Genomic DNA, 22100 nt, shown 5'->3' with positions numbered 1-22100 from the left:
GCACCCTAGTTACCCCACCAGTGTCTTATGTGATCTAGACAGCCTGTTTCCCTAGGGTGTAAGAATTCTGACTGTGTGATTTGGCTTGAAGCTGAAGGAATTATAACTGCATGATTTGATCTGGATCTGGAGAGAACTTGGAGTAAACTACTACGTTATGGCTTCTGTGTTTTAAAGAGAGAATCTCCCACTGTTTACTTTTAGATTTAAAAGACCTGTTTACTGCTAACTATTTGCTCATGAAGATGTCTGTCATGTTTGGAGAGAAACATGCTTCTTTCATCAGCTGTGCAACATTCATTTTATTCGACGCTTTAAGTGTGTGAGAAATCGGAAAATGACATTTAGTATTGCTGTGGCCCCTGGAGGAAAAATTCTGTTATTGTTAAACAGAGCACTGACTGCGGTGTCTGCGGGAACATCGGTAGTGCGACTGTTGTGTTGTTTCAAAGCCAAACTTGTCTGGCACAGTTTTAATGCCTCCTTTTTACATACTTTCTATTGTTCAACTTTTGAGGCGATTTTTAAAACAAAGAAAAACGACAGCTTACGTGTCCAATGGTCCGTGCGCTCACAACGATTTCTGAGCATGGTCATCACCTTGACAGCGCTGAGTTTGTTCGTCTTCTCTCCGTCAATGGGAGCCGCTGATGTCATCAAGGTTGCGTGCGCAATGAGACGTACGCGACGCAACGCAGCGTTATTGTGTCATCGGCAATTTTATTTCACATTGTCCTTAAACCGGAAAATATTTCCTGTTCCGATAACTTGATACTTGTGAAGACCGAAGGTATTTGGATGACGTTTTCTTGCCTACTTTTGAATTTACTGTGTCATAAACTTCATTGTGGAACTCTGCTCCATTGAAACTCAACGGACGATTTATTGTTTTGCACGCATGTATTTTCGTCAGCTTTGTAGCTGTTTTTGCAATTTTAATTAACATAATGAACTATTGTCACCTGTGAGGAAGTTGCATGGGTGATACTTATGAAGTTTTGGAATTTCCCGGTGTTTCATCCATAACCTCTAAACTGTTTTCAAAGAGAAAATTTCAACGTATTTCTTTGTACTGCATTTAAAGGAAGCCATTCTGAGAAGTCTTCGGGTGATAAATCGTTCACCGGTGCTTTTCTGGATATTAATATCTTACTTGTAACTTGTTTTTAGAGGGAAGTTTCATTTATGGTTTTATTGGGAGGGCTGCACATCATTTTAATTGTAATGTATTTCTTCTCATATGACTTGCATGTGTGTACTTTGCATGTGTGTATTGGTTTACTTTTAGTGGATTGAGCCACGTATGTGCTCAACTGTTTTGGGGGCGCTCAATTTGTGTGTGTTTACTTTTATCGGATTGAGCCACGTATGTGCTCAACTTTTGTTGGGGTGCTCAATTTGTTTATTGCTAGTGTTTATTTGCAGATATGTTTTATATCTATATGCTGTTTTGAACCACCATTTTGGTGCTCAATTTCTATTGAGGTGTTCAATGTTGTTCTTTCTTGTTTTTGATGTACCAGGTTAATTAGTGCTCTAAAATATTAGAGGAGTTCACATGTGTTATTGAGTAGAGTCATGCATTCTCTTTTATTGTTGTGAACCACTGTGTGCTCAAATTATTTTGAGGTTTTCTTTTCAGAGGACTAGTTGTCCTAGTGTTGGATTTATTAAATATGTAATTTGCGGAGCCACATCTGTGCTCATTTTGAGGCGCTCCATTTTCTTTTATAAACTCTGAGGAGTTTGGATTTATTGTATGTGTAGTTTGCGGAGCCACATCTGTGCTCATTATGAGGTGCTCCATTTGTTTATATGAACTCTGAGGAGTTCAATTGTTCTATTGTTATGGAGAGCAATAAGTTGCTCAATTTTCTTGTATGGACTCTGAGGGGTTCAATTATTGTTGTTTAGACGAGCCGTAGTTGCTCAATTTTCTTGTTATGGACTCTGAGGAGTTCCATTGTTCAATGTTGTTAAAAGCCGCAAGTTACTCTATTGGCTGTTATGAACCACGCAAGTGCTCTAATGTTAAGAGGTGTTCATATTGTATTTATTTTGTTGTGAAGAGCCGCAGGTTACTCTATCTGGCTTATATTTATTTATTTATCTGACTCATCCATTTTCATTCTTATGGATGTTATTGTGTATTTAATCCATATTTTCCATTCTAGTGGATTTTATTAAGTTATGCATATAATCCATATTTTCATTCTAGTGGATAATTTTTCTTAGGGAAGGAGATGGGGCCTTTAGATTTGAAAGGTCATTAAATATGTAAATGCAATCCTTCTTGCATTTCAACTGTTAATTAAGAATGCAATGTAATGTGTTCCTTTAGTCATTATATTTTAAAATGAAAATGCAATCCATCTTATATTTCAATTGTTATATTTTTATGAATGCAATGCAATTTATTCTATTATCTTTATTTGTTGTTTTCTAAGGAAGGGGGATGTGTTACATCTTGCTCATGCTTTGCATTTCCCTTACTTAGATTTCCCCATTGCTTAGCCACTGCATCTAATAGAATGTTTGATGACACACTAGATTGTTTGGTACCTGACTGCTCTGAGTAGAGGCAGTTGATGGCAGACAGGCTGAGCAAGAGAAGATCTGCTCCTGGTGGGACTTTTATCATTATACTTATTAATCATTTAACTTGGATTAATCAACAATAAATTATATTTACTTTACATACTGGATTCAAGAACATTATTTGTTACACTCGGGCATCAGTCTAGTTCCTGCCTGGGCTCCGAGTGTAACTCTTACGTCAGTCTAGTCCATGCCTGGGCTTCGAGTGTAACTCAGGTGGCTAGTCCATGCCTGGGCTTCGAGTGTAACTCGGGCGTCAGTCTAGTCCATGCCTGGGCACCAAGTGTAACTCGGGCGTCAGTGTAGTCCTTGCCTGGGTTCCGAGTGTAACTCGGGCATCAGTCTAGTCCCTACCTGGGCTCCGAGTGTAACTCGGGCATCAGTCTAGTCCATGCCTGAGCTCCGAGTTTAACTCAGGTGTCAGTCTAGTATATACTTGGGCTCCGAGTGTAACTCTTACGTCAGTCTAGTCCATGTCTGGGCTTCGAGTGTAACTCAGGTGGCTAGTCCATGCCTGGGCTTCGAGAGTAACTCGGGCATCAGTCTAGTCCATGCCTGGGCTCCAAGAGTAACTCAGGTGTCAGTCTAGTCCTTGCCTGGGCTCAGAGTATAACTCGGGTGTCAGTCTAGTCCTTGCCTGGGCTCAGAGTATAACTCGGGCATCTGTCTAGTCCATACCTGGGCTCCGAGTGTAACTCAGACGTCAGTCTAGTCCATGCCTGGGCTCTGAGTGTAAGTCAGGTGGCTAGTCCACGCCTGGGCTCCGAGTGTAACTCGGGCTTCGGTCTAGTCCACACCTGGCCTCCAAGTGTAATTCGGGCATCAGTCTTGTGCATGCCTGAGCTTCGAGTGTAACTCAGTCTAGTCCACACCTGGGCTCCGATTGTAAATCAGGCGGCAGTCAGTCTAGTCCATAAACTTGCAAGTAACAGGGACCCCCTGATATTGGATCAAATTCCTGGGTCAGGGTAAGAATATTTATGACAAATAACAAACCCAGGCAAAGTGAAATGGGCGGCAATGTAAGCAACCAAACGAAACAAATATGCACTTAAAATTGCAGAAATAGTCAAATTTAATACATTTCATAAAAATCTGATAAAAGGGTTCGTGATATATATTTTTTTAAAGATAAAAGAAACAGGAAATGTCTCTATGCATAAATTTAGGACAATGTGATCAACATAGTTCATAAAATACAAATCAATATAGAGAGGAGACGGTTTTCTTCGACGCGTTTCGACACAGGAGTGTCTTCATCAGGAAAATACCACTCTACGATAGTGAATCTAAAAGTTAAGCGAACAATATTTATAAAACTAGATACGATAGGATATAAGGTGCATATATAAAATACACATCATTGCAACAAACATTGCCTAGTACAGAATAGCAATAATCAAACAGCCGCTGTTATATTATACTATTATAGTGTGTAATTATTTTGATGGTGCAAAAAAACCATGGACAACAATGCAATAATATAATATTACGTACAGATACACATAAATTCCAATACAGAAAAGCTTTTAACACGAAATTAAGAAAAGGGTCAAGGATAAAAAAAGAGAGAAAGAAAGACAAAAAATGACTAAAGTGAACAGATTCTGGTGGTTCTCTTATTTGTAATACTAAATTCCTCTTTGTATTTAATATCATGAGATATTCGAAAGAGACCAGGGTAGGGGATGACATTGAAAGGAATAGTACTCATTTCTTATTTGAATGGACATTTCAACAGAAAATAGGGTCTCAAGGTCTTTAAGGTGTTGGCTCATATATGGAGCATATTTTCCAACAACTGTTATGATACTAGCCTGGGTCACAATATAATCACTGTTGGGTGAGAATATAAAAAGCCTGCATTGCCAGTCTGTGATACATTTATAAGCGACAACATTCTAATGAGAGAGCTTCTTACCTCTAAAAATATTAAAATGTTTATGGGTGATAACGAATGTTTGGTGACCAGCAAGGTATTTGGGCGACACCAGAAAATACAAAAAAATGACAAAATCGATTTATTAATTTCTGATATAAAAAATCATGTGTTGCTATAATTGCATACGACAGCATACCATGGCATGGCTATAGTCATGATGGCGAGAATAATACTAGAATAGTGCATAACATGTTTTACCTTGTGGTAACCGGGCCAAAGATAAATATACGCAGCTGTATTCGCAAATGCGAGTAATGGATGGAGGCTCTTTGGAAAATATCAAAACTGCAACAGGAAAGATATACATATATAGAGGTAAGACCACTGCATGATATACAGTGCACGAACAGCATAGCGATAAATTGAACATGGAAATACCTGCAGTGACGACCCAGATGCGGTGACGTCAAGGAAAAAGAAACGACATGGATCGTTTGGAACCGCGTCGAGGCTCTTAGTTAAAAAACGCTGCAGGAGACCTATAATGATTAGAAGGGGTATAAATGCCTGTGCATGTAAGGCTCATGTATAGACTGGCAAGGACTAAAAATTGAAATGTGTGGCAATACTTGAGCTGATATAATACAGATAGTGCTCAGGCGTGTGCACAGGGAACAGTGCAGTCAGTAGATGTCGGCGTACTCGCTAAGGTTTACCCCCACATGCATCAAGTGGTTTTGGGGTCGCAAACGATGCGAATCGGAAAAAAGTTTCACACACACATGTCCTTTGGACATGTGTGTGTGTGAAACTTGCACTTAAAAAAACATTTCACCGGTGCAGGGGGGGGGTCCTTTGGACCCCCCCTCAGCACCCTTGCAATGCATCAACAAATTGCGAATCGGCAAAAAAAAAAATGCAAAACGGCATTGATTCCTATGGGCTTCTAGGCCCATAGGAATCAATGTAATGCCATTCCTTAATTGCGATTCGCAATTAAGGAATCGCAAATTCCGAACATTAAGAAATCCTAAAATCTTTTAAGATTTCTTGATGCATAGGATTTTGCAATTCCTAAATTGCGATTCCTTCATTTTCCCAATTTAGGAATTTAGGAATTGCAAAATCCTACAATGATGCATGTGGCCATTAGTGCTTTAGAAGGCGGAGCGTGCCGGGTAAATACAAACTCCTGTTGCTGAAAGAGCAAAGCATATAAAAGATAAGTAAGGGAGAACGGAGCAAAAGGACCAAGGTATAAGGCCTGGCAGCCGCGAGGAGTACATACCTTAAAGCGGGGCCAGGAAAGCCTCCTGCATTCTATTTCGAACTTCGTCGTGAACCGGCAGCAACAGATGGAAGGTTGTTGCCGGTTGGTCTATATAGAATGAAGGGAAGGGGTCCTAAGACTTAGAGCAACGAAATTTACAAATTCATTCCATTATATTAAATTAATTCAAAAAAGCAAAGCTATTCAATGCAAAAGAAGTTTAATTCAAAATTTGCATATATATCCTGTTCAATGGATTAGAATTTATATTACAATAAACACATTTTCGAACATGTTTGTGCCCACATTCACAACAGGGAGGGGTGAAGTGAAGGGAGTGTCGGGAGTAGGATGAAAGTGATCTGAGTCATTCAGTGACAAATCTTATTCTTATTCGAAAAAGTACATATGGGTGGTCCCTTAGAATAAAGGCCACATCACAAGGCTCATGGAGAGTCCAAATTTGTTCAAGCAGAAGGAGCCTAACTCCGTTAAAGCGATCAGTGTCTATATTGGGACAGGAGTTGGTCGGTGGTGTGTAGTCGTCTACGTTTCGACCCGAAAGGACAGTAGGAGTCTTTTCCTTACAAATGGGTCTTCATCAGGACAAAGAAGTTGTGGGCGGGCAACCTCCTAGGGAACAATTGAAAAATTAATTAGAAGCCGACCCATCCAGTTATATTTTCAATGGAGGGTGGAAAATAGTTAACAATTAAAAACGTGTCGTCTATCAGTGTCTAAATTCCACAATGTAACATCTAACATTAAGTACACGACTAGTTCTCACCTATCGCCAAAGGCGAGAGAAGTTAGATCTACTTCAAGATGGATTATCTGGTCCGGAATAAAGATTTGTGGCTGTAGATAGTCGGGTTGTTTGTACAGCGTATTGGATATCAGCTAATGCAAACGAGAATTCCAGAGCAAATGGAGACAGTTAGATCATCTCTTGACCTAAATCACAAAAGACATCCAAACCACTCCGAACATTTACGCACACGTTAGAGAATGCCACAATGTAGTTTTACCTATTGGCCTCTACAAATTCTGCTCTTAGCTGATTCTAATAAAGATTTTTTCTCAGTAGGTTGGGCAGCCTACAAAGTAAAAGAGGTATATTATCATTTCATTGGCGTCATTATTATAACACCACAATGTGTTTAGTATGTCCGTACCCAAAGAAGAGCTTCAAAAATCATCCAGCTTAATTTGGCAGTCCTATTGGATTCAGCAAGGAGTTAATTATTCCGGTATATTCTATTTCACAACCATTATCACGTGAAGAGTAAGCGAAACCTTAATAGTAAAATGACAAACAAAACGTGCATTAATTTTCTTTGCATGCGTGATCACTTAAAAACGGGGGCATACATTGCTATTGGGATCGTACTTCGAAGTTACCGCTTTTCCTAAAGGAATGGTGGCTTCTATCAGGTTGGAGGAATGAAGGATTAAGCCTAAAAATTAAGAGAAAGTCCTTTTCAATTATTATTTTGCTGATGTTCGTGATCGTAAAACAAAGTCACAGAATTTAAATTTTTACCTTCAATAGATGATGGCTAGCGAGGAAGAAAAACTGGATCCTCTGTATTATTCACAGCTTTCTATTGGGCAATAAAACAGACAACCACGGTTTCAAAAGGTGGGTCGTGATTTTACCGCGATTCCTAACTGAACGTGGGGCTCACAGTAATTACCTTAAGACGTCTAAAATCCGCCCGAAAATCCGTCGGGTATTCCTCAAATATATAATTAATTTGACCGCCAGACAGTGTGCCATCTACGCCTCCGGTGACTCTCTCTCAGAGCTGCCGCCGCGATAACACCACTTCCTGGTTGGTTGGGGGAGGGCGGGGCTCGTATCGTAGAGGTAGTAAAAAGACTCTACCTGGTTTGGAAATTGTAGTTCAGAAAGCACTCGGGTTGTAGGACTACAAATCCATGATTATTCAAAATTTTATCGTGCCACTTTAAAAACATGGCCCCGTTTTCCTTGAATGCATTATATTATTTAGATTGGGTATATATAGGTCAAACGAACTTGCTCCATTCCTAGACAATCCTGATGTTCATTTTCATTCATTACATATTTACACGTATTGAGTGCACTTGACTCACAGGTTAGTGTAGACTCATCAATACAGTAAATAGTGAGGATAAATTGTGTGCAAATTCCTATATACAAAAAAAGATTGGGCTATATAAGCAGGAACATAATTGGAGAGCTGGGCAGGTCAGTCTAGTCCATGCCTGGGCTCCAAGTGTATCTCCGGCATCAGTCTATTCCATGACTCAGCTGCTCCCCCAGAGAGAGCCTTCCTCCCAATTCTGCCGCTGGTGTTTCGGTTCTGAGATCAGAGAAGCGTCGGTCAAGGGGAGCAGTCTGGGTAGAATGTATTTTTGAGCTTATCTGAGATGTAAGAGGACCCAGCTACTGGATAAAGCGCCTTATGAACCATACACAGGGCTTTAAACCGTCAAACTTACTCCTCCCGAAAATAAGCCTGGCAGCTGCATTTTGTATAAGCTTTAACATCGTTTTAACCTTTTGAAAGTGGCTGGAATTTTGCCGCTTCCAAGGGGTCCGGCGCACACGCCCTCACCGGCGTCGGACGGCCCCCGGCCATCCGACGCATGCAACTGGTTAAATTTTTCCATGAAGGGCATTGCAGTTTGCAAGCAGTGGACATTCATCTAACGACTGGGGCCACCGTATTGAGGGCCCCCTCAAGGGTATCCAACAATCAAACCCTCCAGTTTGACTGAGTTTAGCCAGAGAGAACTGGCACTCATCCAGCTGTCTCCCTTGATCGTGCAGCCTTTTACTTTATCCTGGAGTTGGAAGATATTGCCCTCCATGGATGAATATTGGGTGTCACCTATGTACCGTAAAATTGAAACCCAAAAGAGGAACACCACAAGTAAAGTTTAAAATCTGAGCGAAAAGTTGCCATCTGGACTGCCTGTGTTTTGGTTTCCAGAAAGTTTTCAAAGCATTTAAAGCCCAGATGTACGACCCTAATTTGCATGCGCAAACGGGTTAGCGACTCGTTTACGAATGCAAAAACAAATATGGCCATGAACAATTCCTATTTAGCACGTCGCAATTTTTTTCTGACTCACTAAATAGGAATTGTGACTTGCTATTAGGATGTGTCATTTCAAGGGCATCCCTTCCTAATAGCGACTCTTTACCCCATGTTTGAATACTTTGCGACTGCAATTTTGGTCGCAAAACACTCACAATTTACACTCACAATTTACCACCCTCTTCTAGAGGGTGGTAATGCAATCGTAAATGGGACTGGGTCCCCAAGGGAACCCATCGCCTTTGAAAATGCAGGGAAAAATATGATTTAGGGACAGGCACCGGGTCCAGGTATCCCTACGTGCCCTTGGAAAATGAAACAAAAACGTTATTTTCTTTTTAAATGCATCCCGTTTTCCTTTAGGGAAAACAGGCTACATTTTAGAAAAAAAAGCAGTCCCAGATATGGAGGTCTGCTGAGCCCAGCAGGCCACCATCTCTCGGAGGGCCAGCCATTCCCAATGGGGTCACAAATTGCGAGTGCCTCATGAAAATTGATGAGGCATGCAATTTGCGACCCCCATTGGGAATCGCGAGCAGTGTCTGACAGTGGTGTACATTGCATTTTGCGACTCGCAATCGAGCGCAATTTGCGAGTCGCAAACTGTCATGGTCGTACATCTGGCCCTAAGCTGCTTGTCTCTCTGGCCAATAGTGAACAGTCTTTACAATAAAATAGTGCAAGAAACAGTATCGAAGGCAGCCGACAAGAAAGGAGGAGAAGTGCTGACAAGCTCCCTGCGTCCAAGATCAGGTGTATGTCATATGTAGCCGCTGTGAGTGCAGTTGTCAGGGCTGAAGCAGAGTCTAATCCAGGCTGGTGATTGTTAGACACAGTAGTTTCCTCACTGTAAGAGGTCAGTGTGCATTTATTCAGCTTTCCAGGATTTTCGCGAAAAGTGGAAGGAGAGAAATAGGTCAGTGAATAGAAGAAATACGGGGCATATTATCAAGGGGGTTAATCTCTGCTTTTTTGGCTTTAAAAGCCAAGAAAGCGGAGATAAAATTATCTCCCTATTACCAAGCTGTCGCTAACACCAGTTAGCGACAGCTAGTAGGAGATAGCGACCATCTTGGGCCCCACTTTGCATGTCAGTGATATTTATCACTAATGATATGCAAAGTGGGCGTGCCAAGATGTTAGCGACTGAAAACAGTCGCTAACATCGCTATCTCCTATTACCAACTTTTGGAGATATTCGCGCTAAGGGCGAATATCTCCAAAAGCTAACACCTGCCCTGAGCAGTTCTTAGCCATGTTATCCAATGCGAGGTGGATAACATGGCTAAGAGCATTAGCTCGGTAATGCATGAATATCGCTGACTTTTCAGCAATATTCATGCATTTCGGCCGTTTTTTTATCGCATTTGCGATAAACCTTGGTAATACCAAGGTTTATCTGCGATAAAAATCGCCGCAGCTTAGCGGTAAAATTTCATCTCTAACCAAGCAATAGCGATAATTATCGCTATTGCTTGGTAATATGCCCCTACCTTCCTAAAAGTTGAGTAAATAATGCTGATTTACGAAAAGCAGGTACCACACCTCTCTCCAGGGATTCGTTGCACATCATAGTAAGTCAGGGAGAGAGGAGGCCAGCACTTTAAATACCATAATAGGACAAGGGCGGGAGCAGAGCCTGACCTGATTGTGAAGCTTTTAGATATCCCCTCCTCCTCCTCAGTAATACATCTAAAATCTGACCTCCCTTCACTGCGATGAGAACCTTGATCCAATCTTTCTGCTTATTCCACCACTGAGGTAAATGAAGATAAAAAAGTAGAAATCTTATTCTGGGAGAAATCCGCCAGTTCTGAGCAAAGCATTTGCGTTGGTTGGGCTTTAGGTAAATGATTCGTACATTTTGCAAAAGAGTTATAGATTGCAAAAAGTTCTCTGATGGGATTCTGTGCCTACAGAATTTTGTTTTGATAGTAGCTACACCTAGACGCTTTCCTAGGCCTTTATATATTCTGTGTTCTGATTTATAAGTCTGTCTCCCTGCTTCTGAATAATCTTGTCTCCAAACCCTCTCCAGCCTTTTTCATTTCATTTTTACCTCGGTCAACCCTTGAGAATGCCAGGAGATGTTTTAAATCCTGAGTTTGTGCTTCTCCAGGGCAATCACTCCTAAAATATATTACCTACCAGTGTGAATGTCCTGAGATTCCTACACCTTGTAATTCTCATTGTTTTATGTAACATTTCCTACAGACTGATTTACACATGTATGATTCACATGGTGTCACCTGGTAACCTAACAACATTGTTTTTAGGGTGTCCTTCCCATGGAGTTCAACCACAGTGCGCTGCAGAATCCCTCACTCAGATGTCTCAGAAATTCAATTTTTTATATCTAATTGTTATATGTTAATTTGTTACATGTATAATATGTAAATGAGCAGGCAGCAGTGAGGCATGAGGAACAGAACTAGGATACATACTGAATAGGTCCATGGACTAAAACAAATTGCAAAAGCAGGCCACAACTATACTACATATACACAAACCCTCAGGGTACCGGAGGACCTGGTCACCGTGTGATGTTGGGACTTGATAGGGAAAGATGCACAACAGACCCATCTGCAGCTCAGCTGGTAGTCTGAGAGAGGGGTACCAGGCCTGGGGATACCGCTGTCGCTGGTATTCCCCACCTCAATATTAAAGGGTTCAATTCCACATGTAAGTCCTGGATCCAGGCTTTTTACCCACAAATGTCCCTCCTACAACATCAGGGAGAAAATGTTTGCAGAAACACTTTGGGGAAGAGTCACTATTTGTAGCACGCAAAGAAGTCCTGCTTAGTTACGACAAAATGCAATTTATAAAACTATGGTGCAAACCTCCACCTCTCCCATCTTTTCTATGGTTAGACCCTCACACGTGTACGTTTACTATTTAGTAGTAAATGTGTAAGGGAACAGGGGGAGTGGCTGGAAAAAAGGGTATACTTCATTCTAAAAAGGAGGGGTCTAGGGAGGAGTAAGGAGTGGGTTAGGGAGGGTTAGAGTGGAGTTTTAGGGGCAGACATGCACCCACACACCAAAGAGTACGCATATTGCTATTCACAAACTCTACTTGTAGAGTTACAACAGCCAAAAAGACCCAAATAGTGGTAAATGTATTCCAGCTCAGTTCTGAAGTAAGTGCAGCACCGCATAGTGCCAACCCCTGGTACTACATCTTTCATTGACAATAATGGTGGTAGGGACCAAACCCCATGTAGAATAATGTTAAATTAAATTATTTAAAGCAGTTAAACATAAAATATATTTAATTTACTGTTAACAAAATTAACCTACAAATAAAACATTGGTAGTTTATATGTATGACCACTTTTGAATTAAAAAAAAGAAGTACTATTCATTTTTATTAAAATATAATTATGTTCCTTTTAAGTAATTCTAACATGACTTTTAATACTTAACACATAGCAAATAAATTGTTTATTTTAGGTGGAATTTTGTTATTTAAACTTCACAAAACAGTTTCAATTTAGCATATACAAAATATATAATTTAAATTGTTAATAATGTTGTGGTATTTTGGTCTACATTTAAAATGCACAGCAGAAATTATTTTACCATAATATTTAACATACAAATATTTTTGTAATTATTTTCAAGTTCAATCTACTTTTTAAATTTTCTCTGTACTTTACCATAGGCAGAGTTACACCACTTGGGTCAAGTTTACGGAAAATACAAAAAGTTTATCAAACCTCAATTGCAAAAATTCTTTTATGGTAAATATTAATGTAAATTGCTAACAGGAGGACTCGATCCACCAACGGTACCTACTAGCTTCCGGTTCCTGTAATCTCTTCCCCTGCAGACCTTTGTATGATGTTACAACACATGTTTTTACCACACATGCCTTTACCACGCATCTTTTACATTGCATACATTTACCACACATCTGCCTTTGAAATGCAAAAATGTATAAATAAGGGAAGTAAAAATAAAAAAATTAAAAATACATACACACACACATATGTATATATTTTTAAGTTAATTTATTTTATTTTATTGATCAATAGCATGATCATACAGACATATCATAAAACACAACACATATTGAAAAAATAGAAAGATAATTGCCTGCATGATAATCGCTAACATATACAAGTAAAACAAATAAAAAATATTTACAACATAGCTTCAAGTACATTATTGGCGCTGATGAGGGGAGAATCATTTTTTCAAGAGTTAAAATGGAATAGTAAAGAAAATCTAAGATTTATAAAAGCAGTTTTTTACTGTTGAGAACAAAGGGAGAGCAAAATGTAGCTCACAACAGTACATTTGGGTCAGGGCTCTTACTTGAGTTGCCCCATACTTCAGTTACAATGTATTGTTTCACTGCCTTCAATCCCCCGTTTTTTAAATTTGATTGTTCTTATTGGAACAGTTCGCTGGTGCTTTTTGACAGTTGTTTTTCCCATATTAGAGGACCTCTGTGTGTGCTCGGGGCTTCTTATAGTTGACGGTTTATTGATTGACTTCAAGAACCCAGGGGAGTTATGGCATTTTTATCTTATGATACTATACATCTATAATATTGACGTTCGAAGGAGTGGACTATACCTGAGAATTGTTTAGACTGTACGCATCCCAATTGGTGCCGTCGCACACTGATGAAAATTGGAATCATTTTCAGGTCGTACGTGTCCTGTTGTACTTTGAGTAAGCCTGACGAAGTTCCCGTGGCACAAAACAGGTATTTAATTCTCCCATCAAAATCATGTCTCTCACTGTGAGTTTTGAGGATTTTATCCAGAGATTTTAATGACATAGATTCTTTGTTACATGGGGTATGCCTGTTATAGATAATCACTAAAAGATAAGGTTTCCCCTCTTTGGGTACCAGTTGTAGGGCAGTTATATCCGGGCAGAGAGTATTGACTGTCCTAACAGAAACGTGTAACAATTTCTTTGCCCAGATAATTAGCCCCACGACGGTCTGCCAGCTACAGAGTTTTGAACCTTAATACTATAAGAGTTAATATCTAAGCTATGTATTTGATCAATTTCCCAGCTCTCTTGGAAAACACAAAAGTGGAAATCAGCAATAAATTGCCCCAGTCATCATTGACTAGCTTTGATTTAATACCTGCAGTATTCCAGGTCAGCACTTTATAATGTCCCCTGCTTTGGGGGTTTTATTCTCAGTAGTTATATTAAGTGGAGCATGGTCCCCTGTGTGGGTTTCACGGGCAGTATATCTCACCCGTCAATACAACAAACAGCTACATCAAGACACAAAGCATCTCTATCCTCTCTGCTCTTACAGGAGAGAAGCGGGAGTCAATCAACCCAAGAGGCCCCCCTCCTGAATGCATTTCTGGGGCTCTTGGCGATACCTATCTAAAAACCTGGAACCAATTTGGGGAATTGGGGTTTCATGATCAATGCTGCGGAGTATCAGTTTGAATTGGAGGGGGAGGAGCACATTGATATAGTATAAGTAAGCCTTCAACAAAGCTGTTTTCGGTGAATTTATTTTTTATGAAATCTCACTGTCCCTCAGCCACTACAGGGCATTTTACATAAACAATGCCTGAAATGACTATTGAATAGCAGTGTCGTTTCATTACGTATCCAGTACGCAAACTTTGTTTCTCAAGGAGGTTATGTTTTCCGTAGCACTTTGGGATAATTTGAGGACCATTGTCATATACACCGACTTCCTTCGTTGAACATTTGTGGTATGGGGATCTCCTATCTGGTGTCCAGGAGTACCTCCAGAATTAGCCGATGGCTATAGGGTAAAATATAGAATGCTAACTGGAGCCTTCAGAGTTACAGGGTACCCAGACATTCATCTTGCATTAGTCCCTTCTCTGTAGCAATAAGAGGGCTTTCCAGGGCTTTTTCCCCATGCTAAATTGAGCAATCAGATCACGGGAGCTAGGATTGTTGATGGTGCTGCCCCATGGAACATGAAATCCAATTGGGTCATAAGTAGGGATACCCAATAGTTTGCAGTTGCAACTGAATTCTGTATACACCTTAATTATTACATTTAGAAGCTTAAGGATAACATTTGTAAATCACTAATCTCACCCTTAAGGCTATTATAGGGTCAGCTGCTTCATATAGCATAGCAATCCAAGCACTAGCAATAGATTCTAAGCAAAAATGCTAAAATAAAAGAGTGAATGATGTGATGGGAATAGTGAATAGTGCATTATTTTTCACTTCGGACTTTAGATTTAATAATGGTAATTCTTTACCATTTTGGCTGCAATAATAGGCTTCAAGGCATGTTATTTGTGGTTATGGCACTCTTCAAAATACATTGTACATTTAGTACAGGTCACTGCAAATACGACCATATCCATATATGCACTCTCCTTTTTAGTATGAGTATGATAAATATGTTAATGCCTTTGTCTAGCTACTATCATAGAATATAAAGCACAAGGCACTACACTAATTGTTATACCACCTATGAGATGGCAGTGATAGCCTAGAAGGCAAAAGGCATTTCAACGGCTGCTTTATTAGTTGCTATGCTACCTTTTAAGTGAAGTTTACATTGCACATAGGTTACTTTTAATATGGTGCCACCATTTTTGCATAAACTACTCATGTATCATTATTGTGGGAAGTATGGGATGCAGCCATCTCAAGCCATAAAAATGACTTTTGAGGGAATCAATCAATCAATCACATCATTTGTAAAGCGTGCTACATACCTGTGAGGGTCTCAAGGCACTGGGGGGCGGGGGGGCGCTGCTACTGTTCGAAGAGCCAGGTCTTGAGGAGTCTTCTGATAGTCAGTGGGTCTTGGGTCTGCCGTAGGTGCTTTGGGAGGTTGTTCCATGTTTTGGCGGCTAGGTGGGAGAATGATCTGCCACCGGCAGTCACTCTTCGGATGCAGGGGACAGTGGCGAGGGCGAGGGCGGCTGAGCGGAGCTAGTGGTTGGGGGTGTAGAAGCTAAGTCGGCTGTTGCGGTATGCTGGTCCGGTGTTGTGGAATGCCTTGTGTGCGTGGGTGAGGAGTTTGAAGGTTATCCTCTTGTCAACAGGGAGCGAATGAAGGGATCTCAGGCGGGGTGTGATGTGGTTGTGGTGAGGGATGTCAAGGATCAGGCGTGCGGAGGCGTTCTGGATGCATTGGAGCCATTTCAGGAGCTTGGCCGAGGCTCCTGCATAGAGGGCGTTTCCGTAGTCTAGTCTGCTGCTGACGAGGGCCTGGGTGGCCATCCTTCTCGTTTCGGGGGGGTTCCACTTGTAGATCCTGCAGAGCATGCGAAGGGTGCTGAAGCAGGAGGAGGAGACGGCGTTGTCTTGCTTGGTCATGGAGAGGGTGGAGTCGAGGATGACCCCTAGGTTTCGTGCATGGTCGGTGGCTGTTGAAGCTGTTCCTAGTGCTGTCGGACACCAGGAATCGTCTCAGGCCGAGGGGGTGGATCCGAGAATGAGGGCCTCTGTCTTGTCTGAGTTCAGCTGTAATCGGCTGTTCTCCATCCAATCGGCGACGGCCTTTGTGGAGGTTGGTTTTGGCAGTGTGGGCGTCCTTGGTGAGGGATAGAATCAGCTGGGTGATGTTGAGGTTGTGCAGTTGGGCGAGTGGTGCCATGTAGATAATGAACAGCGTTGGGCTAAGGGATGAGCCCTGGGGTACGTCACAGATGATATTGGTGGCTTCGGAGCGTAAGGGGGGAGGTGGACGCTCTGAGTTCTGCCGGAAAGGAAGGAGGTGGTCCAGATCAGGGCCTTCTCTTGGATTTCGGCGTTGTGGAGGCTAACTGATGCATTAAAAATTGTTTCATTTAACAAAAATGGTTTGAATAATAGAAAGAAATCCCAGTCTGTAGAAGCATGGATTTTTACATATAATCCAGTCAATACTCTCTCACAAGAAACTCATATTCCACGTCCTAGGGTATAAAAGTTTACCATATTTCAACCCTGGGCAGGTTTTATGTGTGTTTTGTCTACTAATGTTGCACAAAGGGGAGTTGCTATTTGTTATATTTAAAAGCTTGATTTTTAAATTCAAGAGAAGCAGAATGGTAATGACGGTCTCTGGGTTTGGCTTAAGTGTATGAATTTTTCACGCCAAATTGCTCTAGTAAATGTATACGCTCCTGTTAAGGACAATCCAGACCCTTTATTACATATTTTTCAAGCAGTGATACTCTTACAGGGGCAGATTATAATGGTTTGAGAATTTAATTATTTTTAGCCATCAACTTTGGACTCCTCTACACCTAATTGTAGGCAACATAAACCCAAACATGCAAGGGCTCCATCCTGTACCAGAAATATGTAGATATTATACATACATGGAGATCTAGTTTTCAATAAAAAAATGCACCTGTCCTCCAGCAAGAAAGTTAACAGCTGTCACCATAGACTCTTTTTTTTTCAATGAACTTTGCCAACTTGGAAGTGATCTGGGATTCTTTTAAGACAATGATGAGAAGCAGAATACTAGGTCAAGACATTGCTCAAAGATCCAAAGCCAAGACCATAAAGAAGAAGTTGGAGTTAGACCTTTTGAGGCACATGAACTGGCTCTGTATTTAACCCAAGTCTGCTGTGCACAAAATGGGGTTTGCAACATGCTTAGCTCCACTCTCTAGACTTACTGACGTTGCCAAACTGTCACAACAATAAAATATACAAAGCAAACCTATAATCATCTCGCTCCAAAAATCACCCACATTTCTTAATGTAGTGTATAGTTCAGTAATTCATACAATTCAATGTTTAATATTAGTCATTATTATAAAAAAGTTTAATAAACTTCCAATAAAAAACATATCTGTGAGTGTTTCTTTTGATCATAGTTTCTATTACTGAATTTTGTAGGCTAAAATGTTAAAAGAAAGACTTGGAGACTATTTTATTATTTTTTCTTATGAAAGCAACATCTCTCTGCGTCTTTGTTTAACTTTTGTATAGCCCATAAATCGCAATTATAAAATTACTTTAAGAAGGCCTGCGCTACAACTGAAGAGCATACAGTTCCAGCTATGAGTGTCTTAAAACATATTATTAACTCTCCAGGGGTCACAATTTTAATGACCCAGGACACTTATTTTTCTTTATGTTTCTGAGGGTCTGCTTCACTTCCTGCAGCTCCTGCCACTCATTTATTATACTTTTTGTACTTTTTAAATATATTTTTGTGGGTGTCCCGCACACCCACCCAGGTCACCCACATTTTTTATTTTAGATGGGCCCGCAGGAGGAGCCCTAGGGGCCCATTGTGAGAGGCTGATGGGAGCGGGCATAATTTTTATTCAGTGGGTGCCTTGGTGCACACCGGGGACACCTACAGCACCAATTATTCATTGAGGACACTGGGGTGCACGCCAGTGCCCCTGTGGAATAAGGCAGCTCTCTTTGTGGGATCTGACTTTTTATTAAATTGCAGTGGGTGTTCTGGTGCCCACCCTAGGTGCTGGCACTTTCTCTTTTCTCCAACCCGGCGAAGCAGCTGTTTTTAACTGCTCCTACTGTGCAGTAGCAAAGTTGAATTTCCTGCCCAAGAGAGTGTGGGTAGGATAGGCTTGCACTCTTCCAGCCAGGGAACTACAGTGTCCCAGGGGTGGGATCCCCAGGACACTGTAGATTATCATGCCCGAAGGATAGGATTTCTAGGGCTGATATATGGAAGGAGGTCACACGGCCCCACTCCCCTTTAAAAAAATAATGCCCTGGGAGATGGTCTCTCCTGGGCCTATTGAGGATCAGGAAAAGGGGCTGCATGCCCACTCCCATTTGTTTTCTTTATGGCCCTGGGGAATGGGGTCCATTGGGCCAGTTCAGGCTCAGGATGGGGGGCTGTGCATCCCTTGCCCCTTAATGTTTTCAGTCCTGGGGGATGCGGTCCCCGTGGCCTCCAAGAGGCTCAGGGAAAGGGGCCACGCACCCTCCTCCCCAAATATGGATTTCCCCCATCCCAGCAGGGCCCTGGCCCACATGGGGTTAATCTTTTCAGTAGCACTTTTCTTTATTTTTCCTGCAGGTTTGTGGATCTTCCACTAATTCAATTAAAAAAATGTAAAAAATTGTTTTGATCCAAGGCAAGGTTCACCTGGGAATTCTCTACCCCCCCCCCCCAGCAAGCCTAGAGGTCAGAGTATACCTACCCTCCCCCTAATGGGTTTTTCAAATTTGTTTTAAGAATCAGGAATGAGTCTCAAGTCCTGTGATGGCTGCCCCCACATCCTTTTTGATGTGGTGGAATACAATCTGATCTCCGCATGACATCTGTTGGGTCCACAGAACTTCCATGGAGTGAAATATAATTTTTTTTAGCATTAATTGCTCAAAAAAGATTGAACAGATTTACACCAAATCACAAAAGGCAAGCTTCCTAGAACAAGATCTAGCTTTCTGCCAAATTTGCAGAGAATTTGTTCAACGTTTTTTGTGGTATCGCTGTTCATTTTCCTATGAAAAATGAATGGGGAAAACATGTTTCAGGCCTGCTCCTTTTCCTTGGCCTCGCCTGAAGGATCATCACAAAATTTACCGGGAAAGAGCTGAGGTGAATGAGACTTCTTTCCTGAAAGTTTTGCGAAGTTATTAGGTAAACAAAAATGCTTTTCCTTTGGAAATCCAGACCTAACTATAATTACTAAGTGGTGACTGCTACTGGGTAATATATATATATTTAAATAGGCAGATTAGTTTAATTTTCATTAACAGTATTTCCTATCAGTCCATTGTATGTCCCTTCCTCCATTATTTTCTATGGAAGGGTGCAGTAACATTGGTTGGCCGTGTGTGGTGCTGAAGTTACCGCTACTCATAACTGGCAGTAGTAAATGTACACTCATTGGCTCCACACAGAGTGGCGACATGTGACTCTACACCTTTGAATACCTTTAGACTTGGATTTTGTGACTAGCCCAAAGGTGTAAAGTTACTCAAACGTGTAAGAGGAAATTTGCTAGTAGTAATCAGGGAACGCCCTCTTGAGATAGCTCTGGTGCTACATGTGCCAGTATTACAGAAGGGGTTGCACAAGTGACAATGGCCCCTTCTATGATACCAAAGTGCGCCAGGGGCGCACAAAGTCAGTGCACATGGTGCTCTATTTTTTTCTAGGCATTTTTTTTTGTCGTAAAATGTATTTTCTTTTATTAGTTTGGAAATGTTATTGTGCTGTGTACTTGATTTTAGAATTGCTGTTTTCTTCAACTTACCACCATTCTGAGGATTGCCCGCTCTTGTACCTGATTATCAAGGGGTTGGGCAGAGATTCCTCCAAAACTGTTCAATATCTGACACAACTGTTGCATTTTGTGCAGCTAGCAGAGGACATGTATACTTCATGATTTGTGCATTTTTAAACATACCCTAGAATTTATTTTCAGCTTGCACTGGGAGAACAATATCCACAGTGGCAAAAAGTTTAAAAAAAATTAAAAGGATGATCATGTGGTGTAACTTGTGTGTCAGTGTACCCACTTTATTCTATTTTGAGTATATTAGGAGACCAACCTGTGAACAAGTCCTTGGAGTGTTCTCAGTCCACAGAGACCTCCCTCTTACTCTGCATGTGCATGTAAATTGATGTTGAACAAAATTGACTCTGTGAATCCAGGCTGACAAAGAAGTGTGGGGAGCAGGAAGGATGAGCATTATCTTCTGTGGGCTGCAATACTTGTACCAACTCTGCAGCACTTGGACAGAGCTGTTCCCTACTTCATAGTGGCAGCACTGTGTGTGGGGCTTGGCATACCTTGTGTGGTATTATACCTTCTGTTGTGGCTGTGTACATAACCTGATGCTATGCTGCAAAGACTTTGGTCCTCAGGCTGAGGTACTGTACTTCCTCCTATCTCATTGGTCGAGGGGTGCCTCACACAAAGATTTAGAAACTCAGCAAGGACTGCGATTACATTTCTGAAAAGATTTGGCATAAAAGAGTACTGATGATTGTCTGTGCTACAGTCTGAAAGAACTAGGTAGTTCTTTCAGTTTGTGGTGAAGAATCAAGTAAGAATGTTTGAATTCAGCCATTTGAATAATGTCTCATACATAGTTTCATTCTCTTGTTTCAGTGCTTCAGTCCAGGGCACTAAGTGGGAAAATCTACTGCAGTTTATAAAACTAGAATGTTTGTGTTGTAGATGATATGTTTTATACTCTTGATCTGTATTTGGTTTGATGATGCAATTGTTGCAGCATTCTAGCATAAGTGTGAGCATTAAGCAATAGTCTGGATTTTCATGTGTAACTTTCCGTCTCACAAAGACTTTTTGACTCCAAATACTGCTCCCTACGGACGGGAGCAATATTTCAATCTGTTTCCCTGCCTGCATCTCTGTGGGCATGGAAACAGATCAAAAGTCTGCTACCAGTGGGCAGGAGCAGCTTCGAAGCTCCTGCCCGCTGAGAGCATGGTGTTTGCTCACGCTTTGTAGGAGATTAAAAAATGCCCCCACCAAGCAAGAGCAAACACAGGACTCCTAGGACTTAGCCTATGAGCCAGCCTCTGTGATGGTGCCCCTGGGGCCTTTATAGGCTCAGGGAGGGGGGCGTATGGCCACTTTCCTTTATATTAAAGAAATCAGCCACTGGGGCTGTGGTCCCGACGACCTCTAGGAGGGTGGTTGTGCGGCCCGCCTCCCATGTTTGACCCTTTTCAGACCTTGGGGTGGGCTCTGGGTCACTTTAATATCTTGCGGAGGGATCCACACAGCCCCCTCCCATTCATTAAAACATTTGGCCTTGGGGGATATGGTGACCAGAGCCTCTGGAGGCTCGGGGAGGGGGATTGTGCAGCCCCTCCTATTTTAGAATGATTTCAGCTCTGGGGCCTATAACTAAGTAATGCGGGTCTGCAGCCATTTATTTCTTTTTTGGGTGATTTTTTTCTTTGGCCCCAGGGGGTCCTTCTGTATCCCCCATGGGGCCCAGGGTGTCATGGTATCCCTATCCTGCCCAATTATATCTTTTTTCTAAATAATTTTCTGAGTCCTGTAATGGCTGTAAGAAGCATGTTTTCTTAAATTGCCGGCAGCCAGTCAGAGCCCTCACTCTCGCTGTAGTCTGACTAGTGTGGGAGCAGATGGGCCAAGTGAAAAAAAGCTCCATGGGCCAATCTGATAGCTCTATGTTTAAATTGGCACTCTCGCAAAAAATTCTTGAGACTCTCACAAGCCAAACCATCCAGATATAAAAATGGCTGACAACTAGTATAACAGAGGAATATATTGAAAAGTTAAAGCTAACACTGCAGGCTATTCCTGTAGAAGAGATCGAATTTAGAGATGGAATCACCTGGT

At 41.4% G+C, this 22100-nt stretch overlaps 1 protein-coding gene across 1 annotated transcript in view; it reads left to right on the top strand.

Moving 5' to 3' along the window:
• The window catches only part of LOC144791846 (putative cation-transporting ATPase 13A4), a 446251-nt gene that overhangs the window by 3899 nt on the left and 420252 nt on the right, over nt 1-22100 (top strand). The window lies entirely within an intron of this gene.

The sequence above is a fragment of the Lissotriton helveticus genome, chromosome 11, assembly GCF_964261635.1.
Source record: "Lissotriton helveticus chromosome 11, aLisHel1.1, whole genome shotgun sequence".
In the NCBI taxonomy this organism is placed as follows: domain Eukaryota; kingdom Metazoa; phylum Chordata; class Amphibia; order Caudata; family Salamandridae; genus Lissotriton; species Lissotriton helveticus.
The sequence above is the reverse complement of the archived record's forward strand: the minus strand, read 5'-3'. Positions and strand labels throughout refer to the sequence as shown.